Source organism: Olea europaea, chromosome 21, assembly GCF_002742605.1.
Source record: "Olea europaea var. sylvestris chromosome 21, O_europaea_v1, whole genome shotgun sequence".
NCBI lineage: Eukaryota > Viridiplantae > Streptophyta > Magnoliopsida > Lamiales > Oleaceae > Olea > Olea europaea.
In genome coordinates, this window is record NC_036257.1 from 15,615,659 (window position 1) to 15,625,545 (window position 9,887).

Consider the following 9,887-nt stretch of genomic DNA (forward strand, 5'->3'; position numbering starts at 1 on the left):
GTCCACCATTGCAAATCCTTGAAAAAATGTCCATTTTGGAATAATTTAGACCAAAATACATGATTCCAAACAAAGATAAAAATGGACATTTTTACAATTAAATATTTTATTGACCAATAAAAATTTGACACTTGACCTACCCTATTTATTTCAAAAGTACACTCGTCAAATCATAATAAATGTTATTTTTCTCATTGACATTGAAATGTCAAGAACTACATTTCAATTGTAGAGAAATATCATGTTAAGAAAGAATTGTCATTCTAAACATCTATTATGTTGAGAACAACATTTGAAATGTTGAGAATATTTGGCCCCGTTTGGTACCCATTTTTGTAAGAATGAGAATGAAAAATTTAGTCGTTATAGGACCCACACAAGAGATAGAAAGTCAAATATGGTGGCTTGATGTGATAAATAACGGTCATATTTTTCATTTTTGTAACCAAAGAATGGAAATCAAACGGGGCTTAATGTTGTGATTTAACATGCGTACTTTTGAAATATAAACGAGGTTCAAATAACAAGAACGATATTTGAAATGTCGAGAACATCATTTTAATGTAACTTTTCATAGAAGCTACTTCTCGAAATCCACGAAAAATTGGAAAAAAAATTAATTGCTTTGTTTTTTCTTTAAAGGCATAATAGATAGTTTAGTACTAAATTTAAAAAGTGGACATTTTTTAATTGACACCTATAAAATTGGACATTTTTTAAAATACCCCATAAAAATATAAGATGATCAAAAAATTAAATGTTAAACTTATTTCAGCTTGAATCAAACATTAAATGTATTAGTACCAAGTCCGTCTCACTACAAATAGTAGTCTCGAATCATTCTGCCTTCATCATCTAAAAATGGAGAGGGATAATGTGGAATGAGCTAACGCTCAGTAAACAATCCTCATGCACATTTGTATCTATCATTTTGGGGATCTAATATAAGTTTTATATAATCAATTGTCAATACTTTTATATTGAATCAAGATGTGTATCACTATTCCATTAACATGTAGCATATACATGTATATATGTGTATTTATTGTGTGTATTTAAAAGCTAATTGTTAGTTATGTTACATTTTGACACCCCCTATTTGTGGGGTCTGGACATCTAGAATAATTCAAAGTATATAATGCTTACCTCAAGAGCTTTCAAGACTTCTCCAGTCATACATTTTTTCCTCATTGACGCATTCAATCTGTCTTTCTATTAGTTTATTCAGAATAACTTCTGGAACAATCTTAATCTGAATATGATGGTATCCCTTCACCAATAATCCTTCTTCATTCCAAAATGGTATTGTACTATTAATTTTTAACATCATTTGTAATCTTGGTCTTTAATAACAAATTTCTTGAAATCCATTAAGGTTTTCAATAGTTTGTTATCAATCAATTGTATTTCTTCCATGGTTTTACTGAGGACTATCATCTTGATCAATCCACGGTGGAATGCTGTCTGTACCATTGTTGGATCAGCTCCTTCAAAGAAAATGAACTGTCCAAATTTTTTCTCCATTGTGCTATAATAGTTTTTTTCTGGGGCATATGCTCCTACTATTCTGGCTTCTTCTCCATATTGAAGAAAATCATTTAATGTTATCCCATTAAAGAATGGGCTTTCCTGTTGTTTTGGTATTTTTCCAATCTTTTTAAATCTATCTGGAATATACTCAATTTTAGGATTGGATTGGATTGCATTGCATTGGATTCCATCTTTGAAGGAAATCATTATGATTCTCCGATTTGGCTTGGTGGTGGTTTAAAAAGTTGGGCTGGTAATCGGGATCTTGCCCTTGGACTTTGTTTTGACAATTTGGTCTTAAATGAATATTATCAAATTCAAAAAGCTATTTTTATGGAACTGGGCTGTCTCCTTTATTTTTATAATGGTTTGAAAAGGCTTTTTGAACTTCTGTATAAGTTTTGAAACTTTTATGTTTATAGGGCTTGTTTTTTACAAGTGGTTCAACTTGTACCCAGTTGGTATAAAATCCTCTTTGTGGCCCATCAAAGATTACATAGAATTTTGTTCATACAAGAGATGTATTAACACCAACACGTGGTAGATTTGCAAAGTTTTCTTGAACTTTTAGTCCTTCTTTTGGGCTTTGAATACCCTTTAGTTAGTGAGAACTTCGAGGCTTAAAATGCACTCCTGTCTGTAATTGGGTTTTTGGCCCTTGAGCTTCTGACTCTTCTTTTGGATTTTGAATACCCTTTTGTTCTTGAGAACAATGAGCTTTACAATGCTCATCTATTTTGAGTGTATTCCTCAGGACTGTATTTTCATCTTCATTAGTCTTGCTAATGTTGATTTCTTCTCTTTGGGGTAGTGGTTGTTTTTTAGAGATATCACTCTTCCTCTTTGAAATAGAAGTTGATTGTTTAATATTAAGAAGTCTAGTAAGCTTCTTTTTCAGAATTTGTACCTTCTGTTGTCTTGTTGAGATTTCCATCTCTTCCATTTCGATTTGTATTTCTAGATCAGCAATTTGATCTTCAATTCTATCATTTTAACCTGCAACAGCAAATTCTCTTGTTAATGTATCAGCTAAAGAATTATTTTTCCCTTTTATTATTTCAATTGAAAAATCATAATGGCTGAACCACATCTACCATCTTACAAGTCTTCCTTGCTTGTAGTCTGGATGTGTCTAACTTTTCAAAAATGAATTACAAGTACTTGAATCGGTTCTGACAATGAACTTATCAAAAATTAATATACAGTCTGAATTTTGTTATTGCTTTTTTCACAGACAAAATTTCTTTTTCATTTATGTGATAATTCTTTTCTGCACTTGAAAAAGTTCCAGTAGCATAATCACATAATTTTTCTTCTGCTTATCCTTGTTGATCAAGAGCTTTCAAGACTGCTCCCCAATGTTCTTGAGAGGCATTTGTCTCAATTATCATTTTATCACCTACTTTGGGATGATATAATGATGGCAAAAATTTTAATTTAGATTTAATTTTTCTAACATAAAGAGTATCTTCTTTAGTCCTAATCCATCTAAAATCTTTTTTGAGTTTTTTCTGGAGTGGTGTTCTCATTTATGCTAAATCTTTTATAAAAGATTCTGCATAAGTGAGACATCCAAGAAATCTCATCAACTGTTTTTTATCTTGAATTTCGTTTGGAAATTCTTGAATATGAGGAAGGATATGGGGCTTAAGTTTTTTATAGCCATTTGCTATATCTAATCCAAGATATCCAAATTTTTCCTTAAACAATTCTACTGTCTTTTCAAATAGCACAATACCTATATTGTAAGCTTCCATTAAAACATTAGTTACATGCTTTTCATGTTCATTTTCTGTATCAGAAAATACTAGAATGTCATCAATATATACACAACAATATTTGTTATGTTTTTTGAAAATATTGTCCATGTGTCTTCGGAAAATACCTGGTGCTTGTTTTAGCCCAAATGGTACCACCTTCTATTGATAACATCCTTGTGGACAACTAAATGCTATAAGATGTCTTGCTTCTTGGTTGAGTATTACTTGTCAAAAGCTAAATTTACAATCAAAGGATGAAAATGAGGTTTTTCCTTTTATTAGTTGTAATAGACTTTACATATTTGGAATTAAATATCCATCTGTCTTAGTAATTTTATTAAGATGAGAATAGTCAACTACCATTCTAGCTTTTCCACGTCTCTTTTCTGCTTCTTTTCTTACCATAAAGGTTGGTGAAGAAAATTGAGATTTACTGGGTTCAATAACCTGTAGTTCAAGCAATTCTTTTATTTGTACTGAGAATTCATCTCTATCTTTAGGGCTATAAGTCATTGCCTTAGTTTTAACAATAGCTGTTTTAAATTCATCAAGTAATTCAATAGTTGATGTCATATTTCCTTTATTCTTTTGAGGATCGAAAGGATTTTCTGAGCAACATTTTTCAAGTAATTCTAAGATACCCTCTCTTCGAGAGTTAATTTTGAATTCTTGTTTTTCTTTAGTAGTGATAAAAACTACCTTCTTTGTGCAATATTTTCACCTTGAAGTTCCTTAGAATCCTTCTTTTTGTTATCAATTTTCATTGTATTCAAGAATTTTTATTGCAAAGTATTCATAGCTACCGCCTTTCTTTGTTTTGGAATCCATATTCTTTTACTACTGATAGTAAACCTAATAGATTCAATTTCTTCAATGAATGGATGGTATAACTGATAAAAGTTATTTCCAACCATAAAATCAATACCAGTTTCCAATTGGTATACAGTAGGTATTTTGAAATAAAAAGTTTTCCATTGGGACTTATGGTAACCATTAATTTCAATATTTAATCCTTTTACTACCATAGAAGTTTTAACTTCAGATTTATTTGCAATCTTAAGATTTAAAATTCTTTCAGATGTTACCCAAAATTGTTTTGGTATAACCCATTTACTTGCTGTGCATACTGAAGCTCCAGTATCAACATAAGCATGGATAGTAATCTTTCTATATCCTTCAAATCTTAATTTTATAGGAATATAGATATAATTAGGATTTGTAATATTTTTACTACTCATCGTCTGATGATTCTGTTTCTGAATATTCAGATTCAGTTTCAGTAGTTAGATAATATAATGATTCTGTATCACTAGGTCTTCTACTGGGTAGAAACCTTTACTTTGGAATGTATTTAGGAGTTTGATTCTTTCTTCATTTTTTAATCTTGCTTGGCATTCATTTGCATAATGTCCAGATTTATTGCAGAGCCAACATTTGCAATTTTTTTTTTCTTTTGAGGACAAAATTTTTTCTTGTCCACCAATTTTCCTTTTTGTTTAACTTCCCCCCTTTTCTGGGATCTTTTGAAAAATTTCTCTTTTTAAAATTTTTTCTGATATGGTTTTTTATATCTTTTAAATATGTAATTTTTCTTTTTAAAAGATTTTTTCTTTGTTTCTTTCTTTTTGGTTGGTATACATCCATACTGTCCTAAGATTCTATTGAGATAATTTTCACAACAAAGTCTAGGATTTTTGGTTATAGCTTGTTTACTATTCTTACTAGAATGCTTTCTTTGCATTTATCTGCCAAAAGATTTCTAGTAAGTGTAATAGTTAATTCTAAGGAAGCATCAATCTTGATGTTTAGTTTTGGATCAACATTATTCTTTTGTTTTATTATTGTATTAATAAAAAGTTCCATAACCTCATGGTTAAAAGATTCAAGCAATTTTCTAATAAATTTTTCAATTAATTTAGTCCATTTTTCATCAGGACATATATAAAAATATTTTGAAAATTCACATGCATAATTTTCAAAATAACATATATCACAAATAGAAATTTTTTCTAAATGATTTAGTGCATCAACAATTTCAATTGTGGTTCTTTCACTTTTAAATGCTTCACAAGTTTGACCGGTGAACTGTTTGTAAAGTTGTTCAACAATTCTTTTGATAAATTGTGGAATGTTATATTGAGAATCTCTCCATATAATATTTTTTACATTATGATCAAAATTTTCTAAAAATGATCTAACATTTCCTCTAGTACTGGCTAGTACATAATTCCAAGAATTAGATTCATTTTTAATAATTTCTTTATTAATTATCATGGCTACCATTATATGGCTATACCATGCATCAATAAGTTTCTCAGGTTCCAGTGTACAATCCAAATCTATAAATTGTAACTTGCTGGCTACTTCTTTTTGGAACATATTCAGATTGTAAAAAATTCTGATCAGTTTCCTCACTTATCGAAATAGATCTAGGATTGTTGTCTCCTTCAATCCTTTTTCCATCTCCTTTTGGATTGTAGCTAGTTGATGCCAGATCATCAACTCTAATTCCTTGTTCTTGTTTAGGTTCCCTTATAACAATAGCAAGTTCCCTATTTGTGAAGAATCTTTCATGAATTATAATTTCTTCATCAAATTCAGAAAGATTTTCTGGTTCAATCAAAGGTTCAGAGGATTTTGATTCCTCATCTTCATATTTAATTGTCATAATATTTTCATTGTTTCCTATGTTAATATTTCTAACAATATTTTCAATTTTTTTTGTAACTCTAAGTCTTCAAATGCAAGAAGAACATTTAAGAGTCCTAGATCATTAATAGTCTCATAAATATTTTCAAGATTTTTTTCTAAATTTTGCATATTAATTCAAAAATTTAATATCAAATTTTCCTTCAGCTTTTCCTTTTTCATCTTTTTCTTTTTCAAAAATTCCTATAGAAAATTTAGGAATTCTCTTATTAATATTATTGTTATTTTTAACTCCTGCTATAATTATAGTAGAATGTTTTTCCATTAATTTTTCCGTATTTTCTTGAAAATTTTTAATATTACCCTTGATTTCTTCAATACTTTCTTTTAATGTTTTAATTTCTTTTAATATATCTATAATAGACATATTATGTTATTCTTCTCCATAAATAGCTTTAGCCATTTCATTAACAGTTTTACTTAATTGTTTTAACTCTCTACTTTGACTAGTTTCTTCTTCCTCCTTCCATTGACATTTGGAAGTGGTTTTCTATTTAAAGATAAACTTCTGGTTAGAATAGGTCTCTGTTCTTTAATTAATGTTCTTTGATCATTAAAATTAATTTTCAAAGATTTTCTAGATGGTTGTATTAACCATTCAAATTCTATTTCTTTATTTCTAGGCAATCTGAGAATAAATGATCAATTTTTATTCCTTTTGGTTCCTTTACAATAGTCAAATTGTGTTGATTATGAATAGCATAACTAACAAGATATGATATTGGAAAAGGTATATTATTGTCTTTGACTAAATCTGTTCTTCCATACTTATGTATAAAAGATAGTATTTCGTCAAAGTTTTGATCATGTAGACTTACTGAAAGTCTGGGATAAACTGTAAATATCAGTTTTCCACGTGCTAGATTTCCTTCGAGGGACCCTAGACATCTTTTTGCAGGATTTTGAGTTCTTTCATCAATCAAACTCATTGAAATAGGTTGATCAATTTTGTCAGACAAGGTGCTTCGAATCTGAATTCGAATTGCTCCTATAGCAACCCAAAAGAGATTTTTGTTATTGTCAAGATTTATCTTTTGTTTAGCTTTATTTATGTCTTGTTTAGTAAGTAAAAAATTCCTATCTTACCATATGTATGTTGTATATGTATAGCAAACTTTTTTTGAGATACACCATAATATATATGTATGTTTCTGTTCATAAATCTGTCTAAGAAACCTATTTGAGAAAAGATTTCTTTAGGCTCAATTGTAAGTTTTATCTTATATATCTTTGCCAATTTTTTGTCAGATATTAAGATTTCTTTTGAGAAATTTCCTTGTGATTCAATCTGTTCACAAATTTCATCATCAGTATTATCATTATTTTCACTATTATGGTTTTCAACTTCCATAATTAATAATGACAAGTAATATAATGTAAAATAAATGTTTTAACAATGTATTCATATTCCTGTAGTGCATTAATCATACGTAATTTCGTCATAGTTACTGTACTTCTTGGTATTTCTGTATACAATATATAATTGTATCTATCTTGATAATATTTGTAAATATGATATTCAGATGTGAATATAAGCATTTGTGTATTACAATTATGACAATCAATCATTATTTATTTAAAGATGTGTAACCTAAATATTCTTTTAAATTTCTAACACTTAATCTGTTATTTATTAGATTTAAATAAAATCTAAGTGTTAACATGTGTCTAAAGATTTTTTACTTTTTTAGGTAATTTATTTGTTATGGGTTTCTCATATTTCTAGCTCTAATACCGATTTGAGGAAGTTTAATTATTTATACGGGTTATGTTTATAGATCTTGAAAATAAAACAGACAATGTATATAGATAGAAGAATCCATATAGACATCATGTATTTAAATAATTCTAAAAGAATATAAAACTCATAACCTTCTTACAGTATGTAGAGATTGGTTGATTCTTCTTACGCTTTCGTTCTGTATACTCCCTTGCCTCACTTTGATGAATCACCTAGACTGTCTTCCCTAACGGCCTCTTGCCTAGTGGTATTTCTTAGTCTCATTGATTCTTTAAAGATCCGTACATGAGTTTATATATGGAAATAAAAGTGTATGAAGACATGATTAAAACATGAAGTTTTATTCAAATAAGAAGGTTGAAGAGAAACGAACTCTTAAACTTATTTATTTACACGAAAGATCCATTGATGGAACCACTGTCTTTTGAGGTTTTAGCCTCGAATAGTGTACATCAGAGTTTTCAGATAAAAGAAAATTTTTTTAAATTTTTTCTCCTCCTTCTTTGAAGTCTCTTCTTTTATAGTTGGGTGGAAAGATTCCCTTTTCTCCTGATTCGTCCATTTGTCTATATCAATGGTTATTTTATTTTTATTTTTTTTTTGTACAAAAGCAAACGTAATGATAAAGTGATATGACAAATTTGTCGGCCATGCTTTCTTTTTGTACAAGCAGATTCTCCCTTTTTGAAAAGTAGATGCTTCTCTTTTTATTCTGATTGGCCTTCATGGCTTTTGCTTTCTACTTAACTCTCTACAGTGCTTCCACTTGATTCGTCTTCTTCTGTCTACAACATTCCTTTTGATTTTTCATTGTCCTCCATCATTTTACACTATTGACATTCATGATATTTTCCAAGACTCTATTTTAGTGCTTTGCACAATTGTCCTTTGTAATTTGTCGGGACATTCAATAAATTGTACAAATTCCTTTCAAAGCTGCATAGTGCTTTGATTCCTTCAATTTTTATCAGTGATCCTGTCTTACTGGTAACCAAGATGAAATTTGATAAATAATTTATCTTGATTTTTGATTCTTATATATATAGTCCAAGTAGACGTTGAAAATAATTAAAACTATGCCTAACATACGTTTTAAAAAGAGGCATCTAATTTGTCTTTTCTTTAAAATATTTCATTTATTTCAGAAAGATTTATTAGTTTTATTCAATAAATTTCTTAATATAATTTACATCATTTTATTTGAAAATTTAAAATGGGGTATAGCATAAATTTTTTTCAAAATTTTACATCCGAAAAAGTCATACCACATAAATTTTCAAATTTAAAATTCACTATAAATTTACATGAGTATGATTTATTTATTTATTATTTTTTTCATGTAAATTTTCAAATGTAAAGTTCCTCTTAATTTTTTTGCAAGTTGATTGTGCCCTCTAACTCAATCAAACATTAAATGTATTAGTACAAAGTCTGTCTCACTACAATTAGTCATCTCGATTCATCTTGCCTTCGTCATCTAAAAATGGGGAGGGATAATGTGGGATGAGCTAAGGCTCAGTAAACAAACCTCGTGCACATGATACATGCTTATGATATACATATGAATTACTATAAAATAAAATAAAATACTTCTCTTTATGTATTCCCTTCTATTCATTTCTTTAAAAACATAACATTGACATCGTAAGCTCACTTAATGTATCGCCTAACCAATAAAAATGCAATGTGTAATTATTATTTGGAACCTAGTCGAGTCCTACCAATAGTACCACAAAATAGTTAACATTAACATTGTCATTGAACATTGGTCGGTGCGCAGATCTCCCACGCCCTATTTTTTACACACACCTTTCATGACATAGACATGCTCCTCGTAATAAAAATATTCAGGATTTTTAAAAGCATTCATTGACTCGTGACATTTGGAAATTTCTTATTCCTTGAAATTTCATGTATGCTTTATGGATGCATTATTGTGCATGAATATGTCATTAGAAGAATTAATAACATAAAAGGTAATAATCAAATATCAAGATCACGTAATAACATATTTTGGTAACATATTTATATATTTAATAATGTAACGTGCACATAAAGATTATGAGAGGTTTACTTAGTCTTAGCAATTTACTTTTTGAATGGCAGTGGAAATGTTCTTAACCACCCGCGAGTCAATTTACCCAATA

At 28.9% G+C, this 9,887-nt stretch overlaps 1 long non-coding RNA gene across 1 annotated transcript; it reads right to left on the minus strand.

Annotated features, from left to right (window-relative positions):
* Positions 1-1,988: 1,988 nt before the first annotated feature.
* Positions 1,989-8,212, minus strand: LOC111370884. Its single transcript, XR_002698507.1, has 2 exons — positions 7,872-8,212; positions 1,989-2,526 (listed from the first exon to the last, which is right to left on the minus strand). It is a non-coding gene; the product is annotated as an uncharacterized LOC111370884 (long non-coding RNA).
* Between the last annotated feature and the right edge of the window lie 1,675 nt (positions 8,213-9,887).